Source organism: Suncus etruscus, chromosome 10 (assembly GCF_024139225.1).
Source record: "Suncus etruscus isolate mSunEtr1 chromosome 10, mSunEtr1.pri.cur, whole genome shotgun sequence".
Classification (NCBI taxonomy): domain Eukaryota; kingdom Metazoa; phylum Chordata; class Mammalia; order Eulipotyphla; family Soricidae; genus Suncus; species Suncus etruscus.
Genome location: NC_064857.1, coordinates 79,415,405 through 79,422,316, shown reverse-complemented (window position 1 = coordinate 79,422,316; position 6,912 = coordinate 79,415,405). Strand labels below are relative to the sequence as shown.

The 6,912-nt window shown below is 53.8% G+C and overlaps 1 protein-coding gene and 1 non-coding gene across 2 annotated transcripts in view; both read left to right on the top strand.

Moving 5' to 3' along the window:
- The first annotated feature begins 523 nt into the window (after window positions 1–523).
- Window positions 524–730, top strand: LOC126021383 (small nucleolar RNA U3). Its single transcript, XR_007499908.1, has one exon. It is a non-coding gene; the product is annotated as a small nucleolar RNA U3 (small nucleolar RNA).
- Window positions 731–4,421: 3,691 nt separating this feature from the next.
- MAPK4 (mitogen-activated protein kinase 4) overlaps window positions 4,422–6,912 on the top strand; it is a 137,950-nt gene continuing 135,459 nt past the window's right edge. Inside the window, exon 1 of the mRNA XM_049781549.1 lies at window positions 4,422–4,503. The gene's annotated coding sequence lies outside the window, so the exon portion shown is untranslated. The remainder of the gene's footprint in view (window positions 4,504–6,912) is intronic.

The window sequence follows — 6,912 nt, the reverse complement described above, 5'->3', positions numbered from 1 at the left end:
AGAAAGGCAAAGATTGGAGAGCCAGTCATCAAACTGGTTTGAGCCAGCATGTCAAAGCACAGAGGTCACTAATGACTAGACAATAGCCATTTTCATGGAGTGAGGAGCAGAACAGTGTAAAGCAGGGGTCTCAAACTCAATTTACCTGGGGGCCGCAGGAGGCAAAGTCGGGATGATCCTTGAATGCAAAGTCAGTAGTAAGCCTTGAACATTGGGGGGTGTGACCCAAACAACCAAAACAAAACAAAACAAAAAAAGATTCCTGTAGGGCAGGGCCACAAAATGTTGTACAGAGGGCCACAAACGGCCCGCGAACCTCAAATTTGAGACCCCTTGTGTAAAGAGAGAACTAGGAAGAGGAATGGAACTCCCTGAACTGAGGCAAGTTTCCTTTGCTGACCTTTGCTGTAAAAAGAGAGAAGAGACTGGGGTGAACAATTAGAAAGAAATGGAGTCAAAAGAGTTTTTTGTCTTGTTTCTTAAACATGAGAGACATTTAAACCATAACAAAGCCTTTATAATGAAGATTATACTTTCAGGGTTCATTTCTATGGTTCATTAGTAGAGAAAATTTTCTGATTGTGTAGAGCACCTGAAACCACAGGAGGAGTTGGAACATCCTGTCCTGAGCGTGAAGCCTCTTCTAGGTGTTGCTTTCACAACTATCACTTATTATTGATAGTTCTCTTCCCTTGGAAGAAGGAGAGGAAGAGGATGCAGCCCGAGTTGTTTAAAACATGCAAAAGCAAAAACAAAACAAAACAAAACAAAAAACCCTGGTGCTTTTGGACCAATAGTGAGGAAAAACAAATGATCCAAAAGAGGGGCGAGCCCTTATAGAATAAGGTTCCTTAAAGGAGAGAGGGAGTGAGACATGAGTGAAGCAGGGACAGCTGAATTACAGTAAAGGAATAAAGCAGAAGACAGCAAATGCAAAGATGCTGGAAAGTAGACTTGTACTCACTTGCTGTTTTTCATTGGGGAGAAAGATGGAGAGGAAGGAGAGAGAAAGAAGGGGAGAGGAGAGAGATTCAAGGAGATATAGATGGACAAAAGACAGAGAGAAAGGCCAATAGGTCAGACCTCTCACAGGTGGGAACAGCTCAAGAGAGGAGAAGGCACCAGCCCAGTCCAGGCTCATATCTGCCCCCTCCCCCTGCTGTGGTGTCTTCTCTCTCAGATGCCAGGGCTCACTTGATTCCTTAAACAGACCTGGGGATGGAACAATAGCACAATGTGGGGGACGGCATTTGTCTTGCATGAGGCTGACCAGGTTCAATCCCAGGTATCCCATATGATCCCCCTAAGCCCACAGGAGTGATTCCTGAGCACAAAATCAGGAACAATACCTGAAAACTGCCGGCTGTGGCCTAGAAAAAAGAAAAAACAAACAAACAATGATTTGTCCTTAGCCCTGAGAGAGAGGTCACCAGAAAAAGTGGTGTCCTTCTCTGCCAAAGTCCTCTTGTGAATGGAGGGGGATGGAGGACAGAGCTCCACTGGTCTCTCCTCCACCCAGACCCCTGAAAAGGTAGATGCCATGAGAGAAGAATTTGGCCAGCACAGCGCCATGACCCATTCAACCTCTGCAATAAAACTACCATGGATGGATTCATGGCTTAAACCAGCATTTAATTCTCAGTCTGAATGTTGAAAGTAAAGGAACAAAGTGTTGGTCTATTTGAGGGCTGGTTCATAGTGGTCAAACCTCACCTGTGTCCTCAGATACCAGTTTTCAGTGGGCCTTCGTGGACCATATTACAAAAGGCTTGAACCTCAAACTTTTTTCACCTCCCAAAGTCACTCCACTTTGGCACTGGGGACTCCACTTCAGTGGAGTGGGGGGTACAACACTTCAACTCATGGCAAGTTCCTAAAGAGGGTGATTGCACCCTCTTCAAGTGTCTCAGAATGATGAGGGAAGAGTGACGGGAGTTGGCCCAAAAAGGAAAAGGGGGGGGGGGAGTAAGGTATCTTTCTTAGAGGCAGGCAGGCCGGAGGAGGGTGGGAGTGATACTGGGGACATTGGTGGTGAGAAATGAGCACTGAAGGGTGTTTTACATTTTATTTACATGGTAAGTAAAAGGGGGGAGAGGAACCTTGGGAGACACTTTCTGCTTATTTCCATAGAGGAAGATTTCCAGGGCCTGCTAAACCATTTTGTTGGAGATGGATCCACAGCCAGATAAGTTTGAGATCTTCTGGTTTATAGCAATGATGTTTGTAATTTTTTAATGTAGATACCATTACTTAATAAAGCAGGCAGGCAGGAGCCTTTCTGGCTGAAGCAGGGAGATCCCACAGATAGGGCAGCTATGGACCATCCATTGAAGTACATTTCTTTGGTTACACCCAGCAGTGCTTACAGGAGTCACTCTTGGCTCTGCACTCAGGAAAGTCTCTTGGCGGTGCTCGGGAACTATATGGAATGTCTCTGATTGAACCCAGGTTGGCTGTGAGTAAGCAAACACCCTTCCCAGTGTTCTATGACTCTAGCTTCACTGAGGTACTTTGTGTTAGTCACGCAGCAAGGAAAATCCTCGAGTGTTTTCTTCCCAGAATAAAAAAATAAAAACAGAACGACCTAGTGCCCTTCCTAACCTCTGGGGTCACTCTGGCTGTTTTCTGTTGACTTATCCCTACCTGTGTTAGCTGTTTCTCGGTGAGTCTTCCCTCTGGGTCACAAGGAATAACTTGCTTCCTGACAACACCCATAAAAGACAGCATGTGATGTACATGTGAGGGGGTGGAGTGGGAGAGAGATTGCCCTCCCCCTTTTCTATTCTTTCCCCTGGCACTATGGAGTAATGGATATTAAAATGCATATTTCACACCCTGTCCCACATGCTGGAGGATGGCCATTCACTATGCATGAGCCATTCACTCAGACTCATCACGGGGAGAAAATTACATTTTCCCAGTTGCCAAATGTAGGAGATGAATTGTCTCACGTGGGCAAGCACTTTGCTCCCCAAAGCAGTTTCACAGAGCGAAGACATCCAGAACTCCCGGAGGGAGACTCAGAGCTCTTGGGTCATATGAATCCTCTGGACAATCGCCCTAGTAGGGACATCTGCCTTTCTGGCTTTTTTTTTTCTTCTTTCTTTTTGTTTAAAATAATGAACATCCTCAGGGCTTCTTACTTTTTTTTTCTTCCTAGAAAAGATATAAAAACGAGTAGATGAAACAGACTGTTTCATCGTTATGCATACCCACTGAATCGATCATACTTTTTGGTCATAAAAATTAAAGCAGCAAAATGTTACAATGCTCTCTTTGGGGAGGGGGACGGTACATGGGAATATTTTATCCTACATGTACATGCATTTACTTCTTACAATTCTCTCCTTAAGCCAGTCTAGTCTTGCTGGTTCACGAAGGTCCAGTAAGCAGTACTTTATCTCGGGCACCTTGTTCACCATTCATAGCGTCTTCACCTGCGCTCCCAATGGAATTTGGAGGTTTGCCCAGGTTACAATGAGCAGCGCCATGGTCCCCACGTTTGGTTCTCTTGCAATATGGACTTGTATCTGGACTTGTAGTTGGTCCCGCAGGTAGAGAGCAAGCAGAAGTAACCCCAAGACAGGCTGACCCCTGAGGTGCCAGAGAGAGAAATTTTTGCTCTGATCTCCTCCCCCCCCCCCGCCCCTTCCCAGGTCTGAGAAGAGAGGGATTGCCGACCTCTAAAGCCACTGGTGACCTCATTAGACAATATTTGGGTTAAGCATCACTGTCTCTGCCCAGAGAAGCGGCATGGGGTGCTAGCACTCCGGGGACGCCCCGAATTAGTGAGGACCAGTTTGGATTTACCATAGGCAGCAGCAACAGCAGGAACAAAACTCAGCGCCCAAGGCCAGCTTGGCCCGCCAATGCGCTCCGCGTCCCCCTCACCCCCGGACTGCCTCCTTACCCACCCACCCCAAACCCCGATTCCCAAGACATCGAGAAGTCGAGGTTTCCAGCCCGAGCTCCGGAGAACCCCGCAAAACCTCGGGAAACCCGAAGGATTATTCCCTCCAGGCCGGAGCGAGACGGGCTTTTCAGGTGACCGAGAGGTCTGGGGTTAGAGCGGGTGTGCAAGGCCAGGCATCCCCTTACTTGCTGGCCCAAGAGCGGGACTGGACTTGGAACAAGAGGGCGCGGGGCACCCCCAGGTGAGGCGTCCAGGGAGGAGGAGGAGGGAACGTGGCAGGAGGAGGCGCGGTCCGCCGCGCGCGCTGGACCGCGGACTCGCGCGGCGCTCGGGGGAGGCGGCCGCCCGGGGAGGGGAGCGCAGGCCCCGGCACCCCCGCGCCCGCCGCAGCAGGTGGGGGCCCGCGGCCGGGGGCGGGGCCGGCTCGGGGCGGAGCCGCGCGGGGCCGGGGCCGGCGCCGGAGCCGGAGCCGAGCCGGAGCGGGAGGCGCGGACCGGGCGCCCGCGGGAGCTGCGGCGCGCGGGGCTGGGACCGGTCTGGCCGAGCGCGCGGGCGCCGGGGCCGCAGACAAAGGCGCCGCTCGCGCGCGGGTAAGCGGCTCCCCCCGCACCCCTTTCCTTCCCGAACCGAGGAGGGTTCTCGAGAAAGGTGGGAACCGACTTCCCCGCGCGCGCTCAGACCCCTCCGCCCCCTTTCCCACCGCACCCCCATCTCAGAAACCCCGACACCTTCCCAACTCGCGAGTTTCCCAGCTGGGGGGATGCCTCCCTCGGGGGGAGATGCCACGCGCACGCCCAGGGGTCCCCGAGTCCCGGGGTCGCGGGCGAAGGTCGCGCGTGGCTGAGGTCCCGCTTTGGGGGAGTGTAGTGTGTGTGGGGGGGGTGCGGGCCGGAGAGGACCAGAGAAGCATCCCGTGCCGGGAGGGAACCCCACAACCCAGGGGCCTTGCGGGGGGCACCGAAGGGAGCGGCTCGCGCGCGGTACGACCGAGTTCAGGCTCGGATCTGGGGTGTGGGGTCTGCCCCAGAGCCCCGGGCATCCTTCCCTCCAGCGGCGCAGCTCTCTGGCTTCAGAACCTGCCCCCCCCCCACCTTTCCACGCGCGCACTCAGTCCCACTAGGGCCCCCCAGGGCGGAGACAGACTCGGGGCTCCGGGGAGCTGGAGGGGAGGGAGCTTGGCCGCTCCCCCTCCCCGCCTGGGCTCGGCAATTCTGAGCCCCCCCATCTGCTGGGCCGGGAGGGCGGAGGGTCTGGTTTGACAGCCGAGCGCGGCGGGACGGCTTCCCCCAGTCCCTTTGGGGAGGGGGGCTGCCCCCGTTGGGAAGAGCGATCGGAAGCCCGGGCTGGCTTTTGCTTTTGTTCTGCGCGCTCCTCGCGGGCCGCGGGGAGGCCGGGGTGGGCGGAGGCCGAAGGAGGGGCCGTGGCGGCGGCTCCAGGTGCGCCCCCGAAGTAGCCGTGGGAGGCGCTGGCTGCGGGGCGCTCGGGGATCGCGAGCCCCGGCCCGGCCGCCCGCAGAGGGTCACTGCGTCCCGCGGAGCCGGGGTGCGGGCCGGGCCGCGCGCGCTGTCACGCGCCTCCCCGGCACTCTCGGGAGCGCATTGCCATTCCGGGAGCTGCGCCTGGGCTTCGGCTACTATCGTCTCAGATCGCTTGGGCGCTGGGCACTGGGCTGGCTGGCAGAGCCGCGGGTCCCAGGGTCCTGCGCTGGGCAAAGTGGCTTGCGATCAGCAACCCCAAGACCAAAAAAGACCTTTGTTTCCTGAGCACCTACTATGCGCAGAGCCGTTGTCTTAGAAACTTTCCGAGTTCATAAATCTTTGTCGCGCGCCCAGGCTGTGCCAAGCTGATCCGCCAGGATCTTCCTTTGGAAGATACCAAGTATGTCTAAGGTCAAAGCTGTACTCATGTTGCCTATGTTTGTTTATCACTCACCTCCTGAGTGAAAGTCAAGGGCCTTCCTTCTCAGGGTGGGCCCGTGTCTTCTTCGGGGAGACTCAGAGACAAGGGAGAGACAATCTGATACGCAATTTTCATCAGATTCGATAACCCGCAGTCTGTCCTTTCTCATCTGCTGGTCCTGGATGGGGAGGGAGTCATCCTTCCTCACCAGTGTTTCTCAAGCCAGGTCTGTTGTCTCTCGTGACCCCAGGTTATTCCAAGGGGACCACAGGTGAGAATCTTATACATGGGGGCATGTCACAGCATGAGACTAAGGAGCAGCCCTGTAGGATGGGGCTGAGGGGACTGCAGGAAGGGACAAGGTCCGAAAGAGGCCAAGTCTCCTAGACTCGTCCAATGGGGAACTGGGTAGAATCCTGGACAGCTTATTCTGGAACCTCTCTCTGACTGTTTCCTTACCATGAAAAAAGAGGTGGCAGCTGATTTGTACAGAGTACCCTTCTTTGTGGAGGACCTGGTCTTCAGTCTGGAGTAGGGTTGGAAGGTTGGATGGGGGGGGTGGTGGTGGTGCGGGCATGTATCTGGAATAGGAGGTGCGGGAGGGCCTGGGACAGTGATGGAGGGAAGCTGACCCCCTAGTGGAGGGTGTGATGCTGGAAAAATTTATGCATGGAACCCTACCATGAATGGTTTTGTAAACCACAAGGCCCAAAATAAAATGAAACAAACATTAATAAGGTGCTCCTGGCTCTTAACCCCAAGCTGTATGACTAGTGACAGGAGATCCCAGGGCGGGGAAGGAGCTTTAAACATCCAATTATTGCCCCCACTATGGCAAATGATCTGGGGGGGAATGCTCTTCCTCCTAAAGGTTTGGTGAATCTATTACTCTGACAATCTTGGGATCCTGGTTATATCCAGGGAATATCCAGATTGGCGGGAAAATGTGTTCTTCAGTCTATCTGCAAATATTTGAGTGTTTGTAATATTACATGCTGCTGCTATAGTCAAATAGTCTGAGACTTGGTCTTTATCTTAGGGGACTTGGCAGCGTTCTCAAGGTATATGGTGAACCGACCTCTAAGGCAGTATGCATGAAA